Source organism: Anastrepha ludens, chromosome 4 (assembly GCF_028408465.1).
Source record: "Anastrepha ludens isolate Willacy chromosome 4, idAnaLude1.1, whole genome shotgun sequence".
Lineage (NCBI taxonomy): Eukaryota > Metazoa > Arthropoda > Insecta > Diptera > Tephritidae > Anastrepha > Anastrepha ludens.
Window position 1 is genome coordinate 55,934,944 of NC_071500.1, and position 24,667 is coordinate 55,959,610.

A 24,667-nucleotide genomic window follows, 5' to 3' on the forward strand; every position below is an offset into this window, starting at 1 on the left:
GTGTGTGGCTCAAATATCGGGTTGATTTTTGGAATTTTTTTTTGCTGACTGTGTTTTCTTCGATATAAAAAAATGTAAGTCTGAAAAATCAATGTAATTTTTACCCATTTGTAACTTTCACTTTATTATACTAAAATTCAATCATCTATAAAACTGTATATCAGAATTTTTTCGAAAAATACTGAGTAAGTTTGAAGTTTTGATGAAAACTGGCCGAATTTTTTAAAATTCTGTACAAGGTTTGAAACTTTGCGATATATGGTTTTTGTTTTACTATGAATTATATTTTTATAAAAATTTATTAAAATTGCATAAATAAATAGTCAAAACTTATCATATGGTCGTACCCTTTATGAGTGCTTGAAATATGATTTTGAAGCCATGTTTCTTGTTTCTCGGACTAAAATTATCTGTTCCTGCAGAAGCAGCAAATCTTCGGAGATTTTCTAACAAAGTGGGTGAAATGATTTAAAAAGCATGGAAATGTTCATAATCTACCTGAACGAGAAAGAACAAAGATCTTAAAAATCAAATTACTAATATTTTTGCATATAATATCCAGTATCCAGATGCCAAAACCCTTGAACATGAACACTTAGGAAGCACGGAAGAAAAGGAAACTGTGGTAAAGCGTTACCCTCCAAAACCAATTAGTTTTTAAGATTACTTTTATTCAATTTAATTTTGCACGATATGCCTTGACTATGGCCTTGAGGCGGTCCAGATACGAATCACAAGCTGCCCGAATGCGACACGCAGGTATTTTGGCCCACTCGCGCTTTTTTCAGCGTCTCGGGACTGGTGAATCTTTTAGTTCGGACCTTGCTCTCCAAAATGGCTTAAAGAGAATAATTGCGATTCCATGAATTTCAGCTATGATTTCGGTTCATTTTTAATAAATTTACCAACAATGTCGATGGAGTTTTCGTTGTTTATTGATATTATCGCTTTCAAAGTACCCCCTATCAAATGTAACGCACTTATGCCAGCGTTTGATCCAGCGCTCGAAACATTTCTGGAACTCTGTTTTCAGTGCCGTCTTCGATTTTTCCATTACCTCCTTTCGATTGCTAAAACCCGTTCAGCGTCGTATCAGGTGAATTCTCCAAAATGGCTTAAAGAGAATAATTGCGATTCCATGAATTTCAGCTATGATTTCGGTTCATTTTTAATAAATTTACCAACAATGTCGATGGAGTTTTCGTTGTTTATTGATATTATCGCTTTCAAAGTACCCCCCATCAAATGTAACGCACTTATGCCAGCGTTTGATCCAGCGCTCGAAACATTTCTGGAACTCTGTTTTCAGTGCCGTCTTCGATTTTTCCATTACCTCCTTTCGATTGCTAAAACCCGTTCAGCGTCGTATCAGGTGAATTCGATGACTGTTGAATGGTATTCGTTTCGTTCTTGTTCAAAAATTCACAGATAATGGCATTGTGCGACGCACAATGGGGATTTTTGGACAAATTTTCTTAAATAATCCTAGAGAAGGCAATTCGTGACCGATTTTAATAATATTTTTGCTCTTTAATTGGTCGTAAATGATTTTGGAAAAGATTGTCTAGGTCCGAATATCAGTTTTTTATTATATCAAGACACACCCTCGAAGAGGGGTACTTTTATGGAAAATTACACCTTGGTAGTTCCTAGGCATGGAATATGTGTTCATATGGCGGTCCAACTCGAGAATTTCCATGATGACGGGACATAATTTTAGACGAGCTACGTAAGCGAACTAAGAGTAAAATATCAAAATAGTCAAATTAAAAATTATGAAAAATTCGGTAAGGTTAAAAAAAAAATGGGTGACAATTGAGAAGAAAATGAATAACTGAGTATCTTTTCAACAAAAAGGTGTAAACACAAATAACAACTGATTAACAACAGATTCTGTCAACTTCATTGAGAGCCGAGAGCTGTTCTCTCACCTGCATTATAGTTGCACAAATCAAAATGATCTCGGTCACCTTTTGATAAAATTCTCGGTCAATGTAGCGATTTCGTCAGTTCTATTTTGAAATAAGCCCAATAAGACCATTAAACTGAAATCTAAACTATGCCTCTTTGTTTTTTTTCCCACAATAATTGACCCAACAGCTGCCGCTACCTCTGTGAATTACAAAATCAAATTTCTGACTCACTCATTTAACCATTTCTCTATTCGTCAACCAATTTGCTACTCAAGGTATTTCTCATAGCTAAGAATGAAACGTAGGACTTTCTGAATTGTACAATTTTTTATTCGTCGAATTTTAACCCTTTGACTAATACAAAAAAACTAGCGTTGCATACCTTTCGGATCCTAGTACCACTAGAAATGTGTATTAGCAATACTAGTTGTTAAAAAATAATAATATTAATAATTAACAATGTCGGGATATTGCAAACGACATCAGTAATCTAAGTCAAAGAGTAACAGAGTTTAAAAGCGTCAGGTCTATTGGACCCGACATGTAGATAAAGGGATAACGTTCGTTCAGAACTATCGAAGAGAGGATGGAGAACATAATAGACCTCTTCTATCGAATTTAGTACTCACTGACAAATTGCTTTGAAAAATTTACGAATTCTTTGTATGGAAAAGAGAAGGAGCATGAACTAGTCATGGTCGTAGCTACATTCGAAAGGCATTAGTTCGGTATTAGTGGATTCCCGAGTAGCGATAATATTTACATTCTAAACTGTCTATTAACATGCTAAATGTGTGTAAATGCACCTCTATTGGTGCACCCTGTATATGCCTGTGCGTGTATATATAATATATGAATATTTTAATTTCTTTTGCAACTACTAGCGGCATGTATTTGCTATATACTCGTACGAGCCGGTTCGGCGGCAGCGTGTTATGGACATAACTACTCACATACCCAGACTCAATTATACTTTTACAAATGAATAACCGTGTTGGTTGGACACCGGTTATGAAAGCTTCAAGGCATTTTATGAATGAATTTACGTGGTGAACTGTCCACTTGTAGCAAAAAGGTGTAATTAATTTCATTAATAATTTTCAATATTACATGAAATTTCACTTCCATGGGAATGTGTGGGGAAGAGCACAGAGTTGATTTCAGACCTGTACTTAATAATATTAAATGTTTTTATGCACATACACAAATATGTATATTCATGCATATTTTGATGCTTGGCTTTTATCAGCTTTTTTCACTTGTATTGTAAATTCAACAGAACTCATTTACTTTGAATTTAAGACTCTCCACAAATGAATTTAAGACTGTCACAAATTTATATCTACTTTTACTCTGAATATAACAGCAATATACTACTGGTACATTTTTTATTTAATTTTTCTTTGTCATTACCCTAAGTCTACGAGGGGAGGTCACAAGTTCTTGGAATGGAGGGTTTATGACGGAGCTGGTTGGAGTTTTGAGTTTTGAAGAAAACTTCATAGATTTTATGGAAGATATGTCATCAGCTGTCTGTTAGTTGACTAAATTACAGTACAGATTATTGTTTACACGCGCGCGGAAGTATTTTGCCGAGAGTAAACGCAAAAAAGGAAATCAGTCAGGTAATCAGTAGTGTGATTGCTTATATTTGGCTGAAAAATCGCAACCAGCGATTCAACTTCATGGAGGTGGTCATCAAAAGACCGCAACGTCACGTGAAATGGTTCGAAAAGTGAATATCGGGAATATTGTGCTTTCTGAACAGACAATTTTTCAAATTGAACAATTCGTAAACTCACAAAACGATAGGGTTTATTTGACCGACTGGTCATACGAGAATTTGAGTCATCTATTGGCCACCAGGAGGCAGCACCCGCCATGGGTAATGGTTTGGCCGCTTTAACCGCAGATGGGCGCATTCCAATCGTTTTCATCGCGCCTGGCGTCAAGGTAAATGCAAAATATTATCGGAAAAGTATTCTAGAGGTTGCTTTGAAGCAAACATTTCAGTGGCAGACGATGGACGTTTTAACACGACTCGGCACCGTCTCACAACCCTCAAGTGAACCAAGAATGGCTAAAAAGCAACGTTACTAACGTCAATACGCCCACACAATGGCTTTTAAATCCACCAGACATGAATCCGAAGGATTATTCTCTTTAGGCCATTTTGGACAGCTTCGGACAGTCCGAGCTAAAAGATCCATTGCCCAGTCTCGAGGCGCTGAAAAAAGCCATTGTCCGCGAATGGGCCAAAATACCTACTAGTTATATTCGGGCAGCTTGCGATTCGTTTCTGGACCATCTCAAGGCCATAGTCAAGGTAAAGGGTGATCACATCGAGCAAAAGTAAATTGATTCTTAATTTTGTATTATTTTCACACATTTTTTACTTTGAGTTGAATAAAAATAATTTTCCAAACTATATTTATGACCTTTTTAATTGGTTACGCTGCGAATGCCGGATCCTATATGCTATTCGAAAATCTCCACGAACCAGTAGATTTGTTGGTATTGTAAAATTCCAGCTATTGCAGTAGTATTTCTGTACAAGACTCAATTTGACACGGGAACCTTTACTGCTAAATGGTCTGTGAAAATAAAAATCACTCGGCATAAAGTTTCGAGTGCGTGCTTTCATTTGTCTGCGGGTATCTCTGTGTATTTATGTATTCAACTACTTGTTGTGCACAAATATGTCGCAATTCGGTGTGTGGGATCCCAATCGGATACCTACGTATGCATAATTGTACATATATACAAATGTAGATGTATGTACGCTTGTGCTCTTATGTCGTTTTCACTGTGCACCCACCATTGCTGCAACCACAACTCCCACCACATTCATAACTTAGCATTGTTACTTCGCTTTGTGACCAACATTTCGTTTACTGTTTTCATTCACAAAAACCTAATATGAAAGCAAACGAAAAGCCAACCTCAAACTACAAACATACTTGTGTAAAAGCGGTTTTGTCTCGCCAGACTAACGCCCGATAGTAGCAACAATTTACAAGAAAATATTTGTATATGTGTACATATGAGCACTTATGGAAAGTGTGGCTTAACTGCATTGCACCATAGTTGCTTATTTTTACAAGACTTTTTCTATTTTAATTAATGTGCAAATATGCAATTTTGTTGCTGTAATATTTTTACAGTTTGCTTTAGCTCCTAACAATTTCATTCATCAACTCTTACGATTACATTTACGCTCTATAAATATGTACAGATGTATATTATGTTGTGGTATGCTGCTTACTATGTTATATTATGTTGGTATCGTTAATAGTGTTTTTGTAAGTATACAATTGCATACATTGTATTTGGGTACTTGTGCAAAATCCCAGCAGAAACTCGTATTATTTCTTGCAAAAGTAAAAAAGAAAAAAACATATGCATGTAGAATTGACTAAGTTTTCATGACGTTATATAAATTTTGCTTTTAAAAATATTTATTCGAACTAGTATTCGACTAGTCACAATTCTAGCCGTAAGTAGCCGTTTTTATCCAATTTCAATTAAACTATGCAACGTGATAAAATACAATGCGATACATTTTTTCAAACACTGGGAGCGATCACCAAAAGGAGGTTATATCGAGCAAAAGTAAATTGATTTTTTATTTTGTATTATTTTCACACATTTTTTAATTTGAATTTAATAAAAGTAATTTTCCAAACTAAAGTTATGGCCTTTTTAATTGGCTACACTTCGAGTGCCGGACCCTGTATATGTTAGATGTCACGTCTTCTTTCTATCGCGCACTAAAGGAAGTTATTTCCTTAAAATCGGTGCACGTTACAATTCGGGCGAAGGGTGCACTGAAAAAAAACGGCTTAAATGATTTAGCGTGACATATTTATAATATGTTAATGTATTCTTACTCTCTTGACTGCCGGCTGTAATAGTTTTACTTAATATAAAAAAAAACTATTATATTAGATAAGGTCTCTAACATTTTGTTTCGCCTTAAATATTCGATGATACAATGAATATAATTATAATTACACTGCGTTCGGATTTTCAACTTTTTTTGTGGGTATAGGTTTTGATAATTCATCTTACTTAAATGAGGCCTTTAAGCAATTGAAATTTTAACTCCAATTTTTTGCAAATAACTCCTTCAGTTTAAAAATTATTTTGTTTTGCTGGTAACCTATCAGGCAGGTAAGAATATGACATTTAGTACCATTTTTATTTATCACAAATAGAAATTTAACAGTGAAAATCATCAATCAACGTAAAGCTCCCGTACAACTGATTCTCCAGATATGAACTTACCGTTTAATTTTTAATATCTGACTTGACTCAGGTTCCAAAAACGAAATATTTAGTATAATAATTTTTGTATTAGTTTTTAACATTTTATTGATATGTATACAAAACAAAGCTTAGGAACAAGCAATTTAATTTCCATTCCCATACATAACTTTAAGAAAATTTTCAAGTACCGTTATATCCAAAACTGAAGTATATCCGGAAAAATAGGGGACACATTGAATTTATATTAGAAGACCCCAGTTGTATAACAAATCAACTATCTCAACCTTGCCCAAATTTTGACCTTGCACAGTGTTAGCCTTGGTTTGAAATAGTTTTCTGAGTCATTTTCAGTTCGTAGGCAATGATAGGTATACGATTTCGGTGATATGAATTCTACTTAGATGAGTTTAAGGGGGTAGGAAAATTGAGGCTCAATATTAACGGGTTAATCGGACCTGTCAAAAACCAAACCTCAAAGGATGAAATGGACTTCGGAACCGATTTTGGGTACCCCAAAAAACATATAACGTATATTGTGCGACCCCCACTCCCAACATTTTACACCAAAGTGTAAATATTACATACGAGTATATTTATATGTACATAAATATCTGCAGTGTTCGGTGTTGCGCGTAATTTTTTGCTGGTATACTGCATTTCCTCAAACATTTCGCTTCATTCACAAATCGCGCAAAAATATTCACAAACACTTTTGTAATCTGTCTAGTTTCATCGCAGTCCATACCGCTTTTCTTTCTGTTGTTTTTTCGATTTTGGTTTCTTGCGTTTGCATGGGGCGCCAAGTTGACGTGCAATACAATTTATTGCCTCCTCACGCCACCATTTTAATGTATTTGCAATAAAGTTTTCGTTGATGAATGAAAAATTACGCCACAATTTTGACGGTATTCGTATGACTGGTTAAAAGAGGTTAAAGAGGAATGTGCGGACATTACGTAAATTTATATGGTCATACTCGATTTATTCATATAGGATGTTCCATTAAGTCCTCATATTTTAAAATATAAACTTTATATGATATTTTTATTATGATAAATAGAGAAGAAATAGAGGTTATGTTTGAATCACAATAACTGATGATTGTACCCCTTCGGGATATTAGTCATTCTGGAGAACTTTTCGAGTTTCGAATTGTGAGATATTCCTTTCTCTTACAGTCTTTAAACCAACCCACTTAGACCACTAACGATCCATTGTGGTACCTGCTACCCCTCCTTACACCATTTTGTTTTAAGTGCAAACCCAGTAATTTGGCTGACACTTATGATATATTTCTAAGGCATCATTCAAGAGTGATGAGGACAGTTACAAAGAAGATATCTGACTGAGTCTTCCCACTTCACCTTCTTGCAGCTTCTGCAATTGTCGAAATGGGGTACATTCAATCTTTGAGCATGCCGACCCAGGAGACAGTGGTCTCTAATCAAAGCAACTAACAATGAGACGTTTTTGTTTGACCGATTGAGTAGCGCCTTTGAGCGCCTGACGTCCCATTCTGGCCAAATTCTTTTCGTAGCGGTACATGTCAGACTATCAACTCATATCGTGTTGGTTGAAGAGAATTGCCACTTGCCAGTTATACCAAGCAGTTTGTAGGTTGAGAGTGGTAAAATGGCGTGTCTATTTCGTCAATCACGGTTTTATACAAAATAAGGACCATATACCGATAATTTATCACATTCATAGAAGAGCCAACGTTAAAACAGTCACGTCAAAAGCCCTTAACAGAGAAAACCAACGTTTTGATACATACATCTCCCCCAGAGACAAAATAGAAGCCCTTGATATTAATAAAAAATGCTGGTGGCTAAACAATACACAAACATAAACACTATTTCATGCCGAATACCCGACATATCTTCCTTTTAAACCATTTTATCTTCTATTAAAAAAGCTAAGAATGCACTGTTTTTTACAGGTTTTTTTCTCTGCAATATAATCATAAAATATTATAAAAGCTTCAAATTAAAGCAGACACATCTAAAATACCATCAATTAATAAAATGTTACTATATATATCTATAAGAAGCTCTTCATGTACTTGAGAACTCGTCTAGAGTCATTGTATAAGCATATCATATACTTAAAACTATTGTTTATTTTAGTACATAACATTATTAATACCAAATAAATAATCAACTTAAAAAAAAAAAAAAAAACGTCATAGACTGTGATGAAGTTTTTGGCCTTCCTTCACGCGGACGGTCGTCAACATTAAAATCACCGTCTTTGAAGCGACGGAACCAATCTCGGCACTTTGTTTCACTTAAAGCAGCATCTCCATAAACTTTTTGTAGCTCTCGATGCGCTTCCCGCAAATGACGATTATTCGTCACAAAATCAGACATTTTCACAAAATCAAAAGTATATGATACCAAAACAAAATCACTCATGTGTGGAAGCAGTTTGTATGTCTAAGCTTGGTTTATGACGTTTAGGTTATGTTAGAATCGACTAGCATACACTGCTGGCGGCATCTATTGGGAACTTAGTTGCGCACCTAATACATTAAAAAAGCGTTAGCTACGAATATATCATATACAGATGTAGGCAGATCTTTTGTCATGGTATTACATGCTTGCTAGAGTTCATAAAATTTTGATCCATAGTACTAATATTATAAAATCTATCGATTGTTCAGCTTTCTGTGGAAGAACAGGAAGCCCGGAATAAACCTGGCAGATGAGTACTACGCAAGAACAGTCACGGAAAGCCACGAAAATAGATTTTTTGAATGTGTTGCTAATAATAACTGAGCCTTTAATCAGCAGGTTTACAGAAATCTGAAAAAGGCGCTTAATAAACTGAAGACATAGGCTTATTGTCCACCGCTAGAGTTAGGGGTTAGGGGCAGTCAGAGGCCCGATGATGAAAATGATGATTTTCAATAATTATTTTTGCTAGTTAAGTGCTTTATTTTCCAAAAATAAAAACATAGCATTAATACATCATATTTCGACCTGACTTTGGCAAAGATTAAAAAAAAAAAATTAATAATTGTAAAAGTTATCGCTGTTTGTATGGAGCCCGTTTCTCCAGAAGTCCCTTGTGATGATCATCACAAGTCCTTGGGGATTCATCTAAAATCAATCGGACAAGAGAAATTAGTTTTATTAATAGATAATCTTGTGCATGATCGAAGCTTTTTTTTAAATGCACAATATAGCGGAGAGCTAGGCATCAGGCAGCCATTTAAGCTTCCTGACTACTGCAGTATCTTTGAAGCAGAAGTCTTTGCTGTAGGCAAGGCTGCGGAAATAGTATTCGCAAAGAAGAAGCAACGCCAAAATAAATATACAGCCAAGCGACGATAAAAGCAATAAACTCATATGAAATTTCATCTAAAAATGTTCGAAGAAGCAGGAAGCCATAGAGAGATTAGCCGCAGACAGACGGTTGCATATCTATTGGGTACCCGGACATAAAGGCATTGCAGGAAACGAGATTGTAGATGAGATTGCCAAAATCGCTGTTTACAGACAATTCGAACAAGAAAACGACATACTGAAACCTTTAAATACGGTGTACAATGACATCGTTGCAGACATGAAAATACGGAGGTGGAATAATCAAGCAACTTGCAAAACCGCGAAAATTATGTTACACAGAATGAAGATAAATACGTCCGATTCGTACTAGCTTTGTCTAGAAAAGAAAGCAGAACTATCGTAGATATGCTGACAGGCCACAATTTCTTAGCGGCGCACGCATACAAGATAGGAAGTACAAACAGCGATAGCTGCAGATTTTGCAATGAACTGGAAGAGAGGGAAACCCTAGAACACCTTCTATGTTTTTACCCTGCGTTAGCTAGAATCAGATTAAAATGTTTAGGAGCTTTACAATATGAGAAGTTAGAATGCCTCTCGGGGATAGAGCTTCAGAGTTTACTTAGATTCGCAAAAGACGCAGACGTATTACAAGATGTTTACTACAAAGAAACGTAAAGGTTTAGTTCCATCTGGTAACACTAAGGATCAATAGGCCTATTTGATGGCTTTCAGTCAGCCAGGTCAACATAACCTAACCTAATATAGCGGGCTCAGGAAATATTTTTCAGATTTTGTAGAAAAAAAACCGATAATTAATTGTTTAAAAAAATCGAAATTTAAAACAAAAAAAATCCTTTGATCAGGCGCGAGTTTTTTATGTTTTTCAAAAGCAGTGTAAATTTTATTGAAGTCTACCACCAATCGGTTTTGAAGTTACAGAGATCACCATTTCAAAAAACATAGTTTTGAGAAAAACGCATTTAAAGTTTTGCTATCGAGTTTCGGAGCGCCCAAACGCCCTTTATTAATTGTTGAATAGCTTGAAAGGTATTTGTCGGATTCACTTAAAATTTTCACACAATATTTTTAAGATATCATACTTTAAGAAAATGTAAAAAATGCAATTTTTTGAAAATTCTGACTACCCCCCCTTAAGGAATCAACTTAGATACCCCTGTTGCTTCCAGTCTTTATAATTCTGTCATTTATTACGACGACTATTCGGCGATTGTTTCTTCCAAAGGCATCTAGTGCTGATAACGACTGACAAGCTTTTATTGACTTTGCACTCTTTGGCTTTTTTGGTTTAGTTAATTAAAATTTTTTGATGATAAATTTGAAGAGATTTTATCCAATGCGTAATATGTAAATTACGAATTAGGGGAAATTTATAATGTATTATATAGCGTCATTAAATTGTTCCCTAATTGAGTAGTTTCTTATTGTATACATAAGTACTCAATAAGCGCAGTGGGTTCACATCGAATTCGAGACGAGTTCTTCAAATGTCAAAATTATAATGATATTACACTTATCCCCTATTGTGCGCAGTGCGCTAACAAATCTTATGAGCTATAAATTCTAAATAAACATGCAAAGGAGCTCACTCAGAAGCTCAGGCATCATTTCCGCTATCTTCGGTTTCTCAGTTCCACCTAAGCTAATCAGATTTCAAAAATTAACAGCCAGTTCGGAGTTGCGAAGAGCTTTTTAAGAAGATTCATCACTCCAAAAACATAAATTTCAACTAATTTGTGGTTAATAGCAGCCGAAGCAATACGCAAATCAGTTAGTGGTGTTCTTATTCCTGAACTGCTTCAAAAGTACTGCTTCTATCAACTTATTTGAATCATCTTATGTTGTGATAATTTTCCTTAGAGACTTAGCATTTTTACTGAATTCAATAATACAGTGTGTTTCAAAAGTGTGCGTTTTAAAGTGTCGCGCATATTCTTTTCTGGTATATTTATATTTTATTTCCTGTGGTTACTAGTAAATTATTTTTTTATATTGCAATCCTTGGCGCTAGAAGAACATTTACATGTAATTGGTTTTTAAAATTTGGTAGTTTGGCTGTTAAAACTTCAATGGGAATATAAACAAACAAATATCGAAAAAACTTATATAGATTCCAAGCCGACTTATATAGATTCGTCTTGCCGCAATCCTTCTAAATTGTCGAGCAAAAATTTATAAATAGACTTGGGATTAAAAATTATAGAGCTTCTCTTCTGTCTGGCATTTCGTCGCAAGGGTGGTAAATATAAGTACATGTACAAGGAGGCGCAGCATTAATAACACTATCGGAAGATTTGTAATTTGTGCAAATGGTGTCGTACGCCAATAATTTTTGACACTTATGAACTAGACAGCTGCAATATGCAAACAGAAAAGGAATGGAAAGCGTAAAGTCAAAATAAAGATTTCCATCACTCGGAATCATTTTTTGTTTCTAATAAAAAAGTTATTCAAAAACAAAATTGTATGATTAATTTTGCGCAGAATAAGACTAAAATAATCTAAAATTTTAGGCAATGAATGCAATAAAAATACCGCTTTCACGTTATGATTGATTTGTGAGTTGAGTAAGAAGTGGTACGAAAATATTAACAATTAAATATGGGTGTGCTTTTAAAAAGCGTTTGGAAGTGATATTTTTGGTAAAACAACAAAAATGCCCAAGAATAAAATAGCGAGAGCCAGGTAGAGCTGTTTTAATTGAAATGTCAACTGCTACCATACGATGCAGACTAATCCGTTATATTAGTTTAGGTGAAAATAAATCCATTATTTTCTCGGTAGATTGCTATAGTGATCGATGTTTCGTAAATTATCGATCAATCAATTTAACCTTCCGTTGGTCACCTTTCTTAATACTTTCGGTTGGACGCCCGGGTCTGGCCTTTTAAAAGGTTATATCCGTAAATCGCTAGAAAATAAAATTTTACGAAGCTACCTGGAAACTCAAGTGGTTTGCTATAATAGAAATATGCCAAACTCACGTCCAAAGTCGAAAAAATCTGGGTAGACCCGGGTGCCAAACGTGGGTTAAAGTTTATGCTCGTTATCAACGTGACATTTCGCACTAAAAAAATAGTTTGCTGTTTTTTGTTGGTTCCATTCAGTTGTGAGTTAAAGGGTGTTAACAACAGAAGTCAACAAAGATAAAATTCGGTACATTTTACAGTTTTTTTTTTCATAACGGCGAAAATGCAAACCAGAATGCAGCCGCTGAAATTGTGAATGGTGTTAATGGTTCCGACCATAAAACAGTTTTAACGAAAGGCACATGGAAACCCGACCAAAATGGAATATCGATCGAGTTTGGAGCAACGGCATCTCTATAGATTAATCGCCTTTTTTTGAACTTTTTGTAGTACTCATGCAAGAGAGATTGGTTAAGAAAAGAAACATGTTTCTCAACCAGAGATAACTGATCGAATTTACGTATAACTTTAATGCCGAAAAGAAGGCCTAATTATACCAAACAGGTTTACTGAACTCAGCAGAAATGTTATTGCCAGTTTAAATAAGAATTGGAAGACAGCTGTTCAAAACACCAAAGCCTACTCTACAAGTCATGGAATCTTTTATATGGCTTGGAAACGATAAATTGGGCATCTTAAAGTCCAGTTGCAATGAAGCATAAGCAGGAGAAACTAATATTAGCAACAAGCGGGATTTGATATCAAGATTGATAACAATTCGAAGAGAAGATATTTGTTTTTACTTTCTGAAAATATATAAAATTCATTCTCTTGTGAGTTTTAAGTATTAGTAACACTTTATTTTAAAACGCACTGTAGTTACTCGTTGGCTGGGTGTGAGCACTGCGTTTACATTTTCCACAGTTCGTAATGCTAATTAGTTCTGCACAATTCAAGTACTAAGCGGTTTTGTTCGACGTTCTTCTATTCTAAGTCCTTCCTGTTTAAGGAATTGGAATTGAATTGATGCAGAAATTTCAAGTGAAATCAAATGGCTTAATTTCATATTATTCCATCTAAAAATTCACTATCGAGTAGTTATAAAAGTTTGAAGAGAGATTAGGCGAACTAATGAAAAATATATGTATGCTACATGCAATAAATATTCGTATATACACGTACAGATACCGTATATACTTTCATACGTTTATATTTATAAGTAGGCAGACAAAAAGTCACTTAACTACATGCAACTAAGTAACTTTTGCAAACGAGTTTAATGACAGCATTTTTCTCTAAGCAAATTTGCTAGGCACCAAACCAGTTTGCCCCTCAATTTCCAATACTTAGTTTCTTTTTTGCAATTGCAATCGTATAGTGTACGTAATTTTGATACATACTTATTCATGTATATTATGTACATACTTCAGTGTTTTTAATTGCGCCATTTCTATTATCTTTTTTGTGAATGGTTGCTGGTTTTGCCACTATTTTCTTTAACTTTTGTTATTCGTTCATTCATAAATTTTTGTGTTTTCAGTAAATTTAACTCTTTTGGCATCACTTCGAGCACTCAAAGACAATGTCACCCATAATAATTGCTACAAAAACGCAATGTTTGCTGCTATAATAAGACTAGTTGCGGCATTTACACATACATACATAAGTACTTGAAGAGGAAAAAACAAGCACTAGTAACTGTATGTACTACATACGCTTATGTAAATATGTATGTATTTTTGTGCAAAATTGGTTGGTAACAGCTGATATATTTGAGTGGTTAGGCGCGACTCTTGTGTCGACTAAATTATGAATGAACGAGTGAATGACATAGTACACTAGTCAACAAAATAATAAGACCGTTTCCAAAATTGTTGCTGACAAAAATATAAAATTTATTTAAAATAATGATCCAATTTGGATTAAATATATGTCACATCATTTTGTTCGATAACTACTCGAAATTTTGATTTAATTGGTCTAATTGGCAAAACTCTGTTTATTTTCATAAGCTTCTTCTGAGGCGGGATTTTCAGCAAAACACTCATGCGCCATATGCAGACGTAGTTCTGAATTGAGAGTTTGGTGGCTTTGAAAGCAGTTCATAATAGATGATTCTTTGCGTTTGCCCTGGGTCACTGCTATTCGACCGTGACCGTTTTCGCTTGACATTGTCGTAAGTGACTCACTTTTCCTCACGACCATCAGACAATGACCAATCAGAAATGACTCGATTTTGTTGCGATTTCCAGATCAAAATTTGGCTAATGAATTTTTGCGTTAACTCCTGTGACACTCATAGGTAGCGAGCAATGTCGAAAGCTGGGATTTTGTTAACCTTTGGAGTTCCCTCGAACACCTCCTGTCCACGCGTGGCTGGACAATCGAAGAAGTATTTACAGGACTCGACATTTTGAAAAAAAAAAAAAAAAATTGTTTAACGTTGCTATTTTTCTTTAATTATTACGTTATAAAGCACAGTTAAATAAAAAGGGAATACTGTGAAACATATTGCGCAACTTTCTCCCGTTTTTTATTCGCTTTCGAACGTTACATCGCAGAAGCAAACAATTGCCTTAAGCACATACGGGCTGTACGGAGTTAGTGGCATATTTTTATTTTTGTGAGTAGGAGGATCAACGCTCCTTTTATCAGCACTTTCCCTTTTTGTCGATATTAATAAGGCATTTCGGTAATAGCATTCAAGAGCTGTACCAACTTCAGTATGAGTACTTTAGCGTAAGCGCTTTACAGATAAATAGGGAGCAAATTTTAGTTTTTATGGATCGGGAAAACTAAGTCCATGGAAATCAAAACTTTGCTACAAAACAGGCTCACAATTTATGGGCTTCACCAATCTAGGAAGCCAGATTACCCTGCACGGTGGACCAAAAGTCGATATCGATGCAAGAACCAAAAAAGCAGCTTCTGCAAGCCTCAAAAAGGTCTGGTTTTCCAAACAGCTGCCAACGGCTATTACAGGGTGCGCCATCTTTTATGTCGGTATGAAAACAGTGAATAACTTTGAAAACAAAAAACAACTAATTTGTATAAGTGAGGTATTTTTATTTGGTTTGGTTTTTTACAATTTATTAAAACTAATTTTTCGAATACAATATCAATCAAGTGGCCACCTTTATTAGCAATCAGAAACTGCAATCTTTTTTCTGCGTTTGTCATCACCTTTTCAAGCATTTCGGGTTTTATAGCGTCGATTTCGACACGAATGTTTGCCTTAAGCTGGCCAATAGTCTGCGGCTTTTTGGTGTAAACCTTACTTTTCAGATAACTCGCCTCTTTTTGACACTAGGCATCCCGGGAATTTTCGTTGCAGAAATTCAATTGTTGCATTCGCAATGAGGCATGGCGCACCGTCTTGTTGAAACTAGTAACCGTCTAAACCTTTCTCACGCATTTGCGGGCAGACATAATTAGCCAACATCCATCGATATCGGTTTCCATCGACCGTTTCGTTTTCTCGGTAAAAATATGGCCCAATGATGGTTTTGGCGCAAATGCCGGGCAAACAGTTACTTCCCGGTCAAGCAAAGACGTTTCATGGATCTCATGTGGAATCTCAGTTCCCCAAATGCGGCAATTTTGTTTATCACGCTGCCAGAGAGGTTAAAATGTGCCAAGTCATTAAAATTTGCTTCCAAAATTTGGGTTCAGTGTCAACCATTCGGGCGACTGTTTGGCCGTATTCCAAGCGACGTGAATGGTCTATCGGCAATATTCTTTATTCTTATACGGAAATAAATTTAAATTATCCTTTAAAATGCGCCGCATTGTAGTTTTAAAAATAAAATAAATAATTGGCGCGTACACTTCTGTTAGGTGTTTGGCCGAGCTCCTCCTTCTATTTGTGGTGTGCGTCTTGATGTTGTTCCACAAATGGAGGGACCTACAGTTTCAAGCCGACTCCGAACGGCAGATATTTTTATGAGGAGCTTTTTCATGGCAGAAATACTCTCGGAGGTTTGCCATTGCCTGCCGAGGGGCGACCGCTATTAGAAAAATGTTTTTATTAATTTTGCTTTCACCGAGATTCGAACCAACGACCTCTCTGTGAATTCCGAATGGTAATCACGCACCAACCCATTCGGCTACGGCGGCCGACGCCAAATGCTGAGCGCGACGGCGATACGACACTGTTGGTTCCTGGGCAACGCTCTCCCTCACTGCTTCAACAAGCCCATTGGAACGTCTTGGTGGTTGATGAACGGCATGTTGACGATATCCTACTGTCCCGTGCGCAAAAAAATTCGACACCAAACGACGAATAATATTTTCAGACGGTGCCTGTTTGCCGCGATACTTTTTGCGATATGTGAGTTGGGTTAGAACAATAGAACGACTATTATCATCCTGTATATAGGTGTGAAACGTGGTTGTTGTCTGTATCTATAACACGGAAGCTGCAGACATATGTCAACCGATGTCTAAGAACAGTTCTCCGTATCTGGTGGCCCAACAATGATTGAATTCTTAATTTTTCTGTAGCCCTTCTGAGCTGCTTGTAAGAGCTCGTAAAATTTTAAACACGTGTTTCTTTAAACCATTTTTTTTCTTTTCAAATTGGTTCAGGCAATTTGCCTGCCCATGGATTGATGTGCTATTTGAAAATAGCTTTTCAGCTGGGCTGTATTAGAGTCGTACAGTTTGGAAGAAAGCACATTGCCAATATTTGCCGTCGTAGCTCTTTAACTCGCTTTCTTCGAGATGGCATAGAACATTATCAATAAAAAGAAGTACTTTTTCCGAAAGATTTGAGGAACTCTTTTGCCTGCTTATTTAACCAATTATTAAATTAAAATTAAATTTGTTCAAAAATAGGTTGATTAAGCCACTCTTATTTAATAATTTTTCTCCGCAAATGTTTAGCCATCGTATACCATGCCTCTTTTTAACAATTGCAACCCACCCATTGCTAACGTTGAATCCTCCAGGCTTTTCCTGAATTTTGGCATGAAATCTTAAGAGTTTTCGTTTTACTTGGACCGGATTCAGATCTCGAAAAAAACTTTTATGGACTGTCCAGTTCAAAAAGAGCAAAAGAGAAAGTCAAGCGCGGTAAAAATGATCTAATCTCGCAAGTACTGAGTGCGCAGTGAAAAAAAATATATTGTATCGCAAGTATCGAGGTGTGCAAGTTTCGAGTATGGGCAAGAATTGAGTTTATGCTGCATTTAAATTTTAAAATCTTAAATTTTCTCAAGCTTAATTATTTTTAATCCAATTTGCTTATAGAAAGAAATTGAAGCTACTAATTTTTTCACCGTATCTGTATGTATGTAGTTTGTAAGCTCATTAATTCATTTAACCATGGAACTGCGTAAATGGTTACCCCGTTGCGTTCTTCGCGGCCTGATGAGCAAAAAGACTGGCTGCTCAAGTTGCAAAAGCGTACAAAAAAAGGAAGCAAAAACAGCTTAAGTAAGAGACGGTGGTGCGCAGCAGCTTCTACTCAAAATATCCATTGTTTCTTATGCCCGTTCATACATATGTACATATATTATATCTAAACAAACAAACATCCATCCATAGCCATATACTATATACCCGCACGTATTCACATTTATTCGTCCATTCACGAAACTCCACCGCACCGTGACGACGCGGCGTCTGCTGCCGGAATTTATGAATGAAAATCGTATTTTTTGTTTTATTATATTAGTTTGCTTGGCGCTTTTTTATACCCACGCGCACTTGTACACAAGGGTTTTGTAATTTTGTTCACATAACGGTTGTATGTAGCAGCATAAAGCAATCGATATAGATGTAAAAATATAGATACCAAAATGCTCTGCATTACGATTGGATTGAGGCATACCTATCCGTTTTTTCACCCGTCCGTTCGTGGGCATTATAACTCGAGCAAAGATTGATATTAATTTAATTATGAGCAAAATCGGTTAGCTGGTCGAGCTGTTATATAACAGTAATTTTCAAACAAGCAACAAAATGTTATGTTATAAGAAAGAAAAAAATCACTCATAAATGTAAACTCAAATGATAATTATTGATTAATCCAAAACAAGAAATATAACGCACGTAAAATTTTTCAAAAAATATGCCACGCCTACTTTTGTGTTGAGAAAGCTCACCCAAACTTGGGGCACATATTGCTCGCTACCTCATTTAGATCCAACATAAGTATTACTGGAAAAGGATATAAGCACGCCCACTTTTAATTGGTTAAGACTAAATTTCTGTCCGTCTATCCGCCTGATGTTTCAATCTAAAAAACTCAACGTTTACGAGTTTATTTGATTTCAAAAATTAACAGCTAGTTCAAATAAAGTTTTAAGTTTAAAATGTGTGTGGTTATATATTATGGCGGTCCGGATGGAATTTAGCACTTCCTTACTTGCTTCCATCGGACATATGGTATATGTCACGCAACTATTTGTTGTCATTGCGTGATACTTTCGAAAGGATGGAACAAAACGTATATTGCCATACGAAAATAAGCGAAAATGTGAATGAAAATGTGGATTTAGAGTGGAGCGTCTTTTTTCTTTTTTATTTGTAAGTAAATTGGGCGAAGACAATCGCACAAAAGTTAAAACTAACAACTCAGCAGCACGGAATTAATTTCACTTAACTTACATTCTGCCTTCTCATTGCCTGTTTCGCTCATACGATTTGTGTATTGGGTGCCTGCGCCTCTTATTCATCTTGTCTCTTATACTCGCCTGTGTTACTGGACTCTGGCGGTTCGTTGCTTACCTTTGGCTATGCGCTTAATTTCATTCACAAACAAGTTGGACCTATTCAGTGGCCTTCTGTCTCTGTCTTCCGTAGTTGGTATCCATTTTTTTATATTTTGAACTTTTATTTTTATCAAAAAACAACGGAGAATGTTCTGGTATTCGAAAATTTAATGAATTTGCCATTCCATTCATAACCAGCGAGGAATATTAACTACATACAGTGTTGTGCGTTGAAATAGGCCTTAAGTTATTTTCGTAGGCATATAATCGAAAGAATATACTTTTATAACTTATATATTTTCATTCGCAACAGCCGCTTTCAGCGAATACTGAATAAACTTCATACCAAGAATGATAGAAAGAAGATTGCGCCCATCAGAGAGTGTGTGACGTCACGTTTTTCCGAGTTGTGCAGTATTCTCAACCATTTGCTCTTCGCAATAAATTTAGTGCTTTTTTATACCAAAAATGCGAAATTTTTGAAGTTTGGTGTTTGTTTCTTGTTTTTTAATTTAAAGCTACCGAAACTTTAAGTAAAAAAAAAACTATTATTATACAAAAGAAGGTTAAAAAAGGCTAATCTGAGAAGATTTTAGTGCTAATGAAAATTAGTTGGTTCTTATAAAATTTGATATATTTTCACGCATACAAAGTTCGTTAAGTGATAGGCGCCATCTCATTATTCTTTCCATCATGACTTCATACAATCTATTAAAATATGAAATGTAATTTTTGTAGGAACTCTTCACAATTGAACTAAGAAATGTAGGACTAATAGCAAAAGGCTTCTTTAATAATAAAAGCTCAATATTTATTATGCTAATATCTTTTATAATAAGAGTTATTTTTGCAATTGAGCAGAGTTTTTGGCATTTGCGCCGCAAAGGAGTTCGGCACTAAGATGTAAACATTATTTCGTGAACGGGAGAAAAAAATCCTTCATATAATAATTCGTGCATTGATCTCATCAAGGTTGATAAATTACCAGGTTCGAAGTAATGAAGTAACATATTATTATATATTTTTTTGGAAATCACGATCACAATCTTATTTTTTTCGTAAACAAACCGCTGTCATGGCCCGGTTACGTCGTCTCATCATCTGATTCCTTCAAAATCGGTCTGATGTAGGCCAAACCTTTGAAATCTTTTCACCATTCTATTAAAACTACAAGCATATTACACTTATTTCAGTCTCTCGCCCCTTCTTTAGAATAGACTCTCTCTCTTTTTTTTCATTTGGCGCTACCATATAGCTCGCCTCGTTTTTCCGTTGCAGTATTTCTTTATTTATTTAATTGTTTTGTACTAAATTTTTCAGCGACGGATGCTCGCTGCAATTGTATGTATATCATAGTGAAAAACTATTTTGCCCCAGGTCATCGTCGGTCCCAGTTCCTCGATTCGTATGTGAATGATTTAGTCATGAAAGTTGAATTTCCCGATTGCAGAATGAGAGAAAGAACTCTACCTTTTCCTCCAAACGATTTTAATATCTAGGCAGATGAAACATAAGTAAGCGCTTCTAGAATTACGTTGCGTCGCGTAATTTTCCTCTTATATCAGAATATGGGTTGTTGAAGAGTCGTGACAAGCAAATCTCTCGGTGCAGATTTTGTCTTAACAAAAATTTAAGGGCCAATTTTTTATTCTTTACTTTGACAGCTTTTAAAGAGGTTAGGGCAGCAAATGGTGATTTAACATTACCTTCTCGAACGTCGTAGTTTTACCGAGGAAATCAACTAGCCGGACAGCGATAACCCTGGCGCGTTCTACGCGTCTACGTTACCGGAACGAAACCGAATTTATATGAAGCCAAATACTTTCACGTCAACATAATTCCTCAAAATTGGATAAGAAAAATACATGCCAACCTAAATTCTCAACCAAGAGCCATCATAATCCGAATCAGAAATCAATATAGTCTGAGCACGACAGGTTTTCGCGATATTCTGGCATGACGGATTTTTTTTAGTTATGCAAAAGATGGTGGGGATACGTCAACCTTTAGAAAACTAACATTTCGTCTACTAAATTCAAAGCACCAATTATGGGGGTCCACCGGGAGTTGTAGCCGAGGTCACGATACACTAAATGATAGAAACAGTTTTTTCCAATAGCGGTCGCTCCTCGGAAAGTAATGGCAAACCTCCGAGAGTATTTCTACGATCAAAAAACTCCTCACCAAAAACCATTTGCCGTTGCTCCATTTGTGGGACAATAGGAAGAGCTCAACCGAACACTAAATAAGGGTCTTAAACATCAATAATATATATGTGTATAATTATTTATCAATGGCGCTACAACCATGTGTCCGTTTTGGCCTAATCCAAAATAGCGCGCCAGCTGTTTCTGTCCTTCGAACGGAGATGTGGTCTTCATCTTCGCCATCTTCTTTTTTTGGAGTACCGTATCGTAGATTTGCCTTGCTGGAGCATCGTCTTTCATACGAGTGGGATGACCAAGCCAGCATAGCCGCTGTATTTTTACACGCTTTATGTCCTATATATAGCTCATACAGCTCCCTGTTCCACCGTACGCGATACTACTTACTAGCGCAAATGGCCAAAGATCTTGCGGAGAATTTTTCTCTCGAAGGCTTCCAAAACTTTCCCATCTGCTATTCACATCGTCCATGCTGCTGCACCATATAGCTGGGCGGGAATGATGTGCCTTTTGTAGATTATCAGTCTGTATAGTGAATCCGTGTTTAGATACCCAAAATTATTATTGCTTACAGTGGATGTGATTTGAAAGATGACGATGTGAAGTATTCTCAGTTCTCTTCCTTTTGCTATATAATATGTAAACATTCTAATGCTCCTTTCATTCACGTCCCGTCACAGCAAAAACGCGACTTTCAAAGGCTGTTCTTTTTTTGCAGCATAGCTCTATTACTTTGTGACCCAAGCACGTACATATGTATTCCTTCATAGAAAAACTTCTTTAACCTACGAGATATAATAACAGTAAAATATGTAGAGTTTAAAACCTGTCCAAACTGCGATGAGTATCAGCTATTTCGCTCTCTTCGAATGTTCGTACACATTAGCCATCTTCTTCTTGATTGGAGCTGTAACACCCAAGTCATCATGTAGTACACATTTATGCAATAAAAAATGCTTCATAGCCGCAGTTCGTTGTTGCTTCCGGCGTACGGTGTTAAATTCATTTAAGAAGTTGGTTAATTTTGAATTTTTTTCTCTGTTGTTTATTTCCGTGCCAAGTTAGACTCCGCTGCCGTTTTCCGCTTGGCAAATGTTCATATGCAACTTATTTCCGCTCGACTCTTCTATTTTTTCTCTCATATTTCTATAAACGCGAAAAGCTACATATATGTATTTCTTTTGGTTCTTACTTAATTTCTTTGCTTTCCAGTTTTTTTTTCTTCGTTTGCTGGCTAGATGTGAATTGAGTTTGCGTCAGCAACTTTTTTCATATACAAATGTACAGTTTATTTGCTAAGGTGTGATTCGCTCAGCATTTTTCTATTTAATCAACATGCAATATATGTACATACGTAAATGAGTGTACATATATACATATACATACGTGCGTATGTATGTATACGTATATGTTTTAGGTATTATTAATTTCTATTCATACCCAGCTGGAAACTTTATATACATAAATGGACTGTATGTATGAGTCTCTTGATAGGCTCAGTTAATAACATTCAATGTGGTTAACACATTTTTTGAATGTATGAATACAGAAATGCAAGAGGATCTTAAAGGCTTAGACTCGAATCTCTAAGTCCAGTTTTTGCTTCCTCGGTTTGTCGGATACTACTATGATTCGGAATCGAGCATAGATTAACGCATTACTGTGAGATGAGCCTGCAGCGATCCTTGCTAGTTTTAAAAAAGACACTTGGAGTTAGTTTTTACTGACCAAGCGCCTTTGGTCGTGTTTTAAAGGCCTGTTATGTTCGCTAGCTTTTGTTGTCATCTGAAAGTTTGCAAGCCGCGCTCCATACCATATTATTAATTTATGATATGCTTTGGCGGGCGCGGTAGCCGAATGGGTTGGAGCGTGACTGCGATTCGGAAATTGCATGGGTTCGAATTTACACGCACGCAACACCAAATGATAGAATAATTTTTTTTAATAGCAGTCGCCCCTCGATCATTCTTATTCGATGTACTAATTCAACCCCCGCTCTATACAAGACTGATGCATAGGTGATAATTGGTCCATCTGTTGCGTCGGAGCTTTTCCGACTACTTCAGGCCCTGCATTAGATGTTCTGATTAGTCTACCACCATTTGATGTTTTCATCCAAGGAGAGGCCTTGAAGGCCATCTGCAGGCTGAAACACCATGGGAACTGGTACGGTGCCTGTACGGCACTGGACTAGAAAGTAGGCATGTACTTCGATCCAATGGTCCTTGCCATGCGCCTTAACTCCATGCCATCCAGAGTCGTGCTTGAGAAGAGATACAGTGTGGTGCTGCCAGAGGCTCAACTGTGGTCAAACTCAGAAAATAAGCCCGGCAAACAATGTTCTCGCATTTTCACGGATGGCTCTAGGACCGAGAACTTTCCGGCTCAGGTGTCTACGTGGAATCGAGTGCGACGAAACTGCACTTTGCTCTTGGAATGCACGCATCTGTGTTTGAAGCGGAGGTGTGTGCTGTTCAAGGAGCGATGAACTTTGTTGTGGAAAACAGAAGGACAGGCAGATCTATATGTGTTTGCAGCGACAGCAAAGCCGCGCTCATGGACTTAGACAACCCTCCAACCACTTCAAGGGTAGTCGAATCCTGTAAATCCAGGCTGAACTATGTCGGTAGGTATAATTTCCTGATGCTAACATGGGTCCCGGGAGACGTGGGTATCGAGACCTCTGATTCCTTAGCTAAGATGGGCTCTGAGGCCAACTTGCCACTCCCTTCTGCGGTCATCAAAATTACGGTTAGCAAATGGGTAACTACAACCCACAATCGAGCTTGACAGGCTGAGAGAGGCTGCAGATGGACTAAACTGATGTTACCTGTCATGTCTGATCGACTGTCGCAAAACCTTCTGTCATTAAGGAGAAGGGACTGTAGGCGGATGGTTGGACTGATGACGGGCCACTTACTATGGGCAAAGCACATGGAAAACGTGGGCATCTCAGACAGTGCACTCTGCTCAGCATGAGGAGGATGAGTCGGCGGAGCACTTCCCGTGCATCTGTCCCGACTTCGCTGGAATCAGTTTAAGGTTTGGCACTGAAGTGTTAAGAAGCGACCACCTTGGCTCCTTGGCACCACAAGATCTACTCAGATTTCTTCGGAGATCGAATAGATTTAAAGAAAATTAAAAAGGAAACCCGAGTGCAGTACAATGGATTTAATTGTGTCTGAGTGCTGCACTTGCTAGTCTGTCCCGACAAAAAAAAAACACGAGAACATAACACTGAAGCCAATTTCGAGCCACCAAAATTTAATTAATACGATGTTATTTTAAAAACTAATATTTACTGAAGTATTATTAACTGCATGTTATTTTTTTTACAAGTAAACCAAACTAAAACTTGTCACTCATCTTTTACTATATTAAAAG

The 24,667-nt window shown here is 36.5% G+C and overlaps 1 protein-coding gene across 1 annotated transcript in view; it reads left to right on the plus strand.

Annotated features, from left to right (window-relative positions):
- The window catches only part of LOC128862410 (eukaryotic translation initiation factor 5B), a 138,660-nt gene that overhangs the window by 25,369 nt on the left and 88,624 nt on the right, over nucleotides 1-24,667 (plus strand). The window lies entirely within an intron of this gene.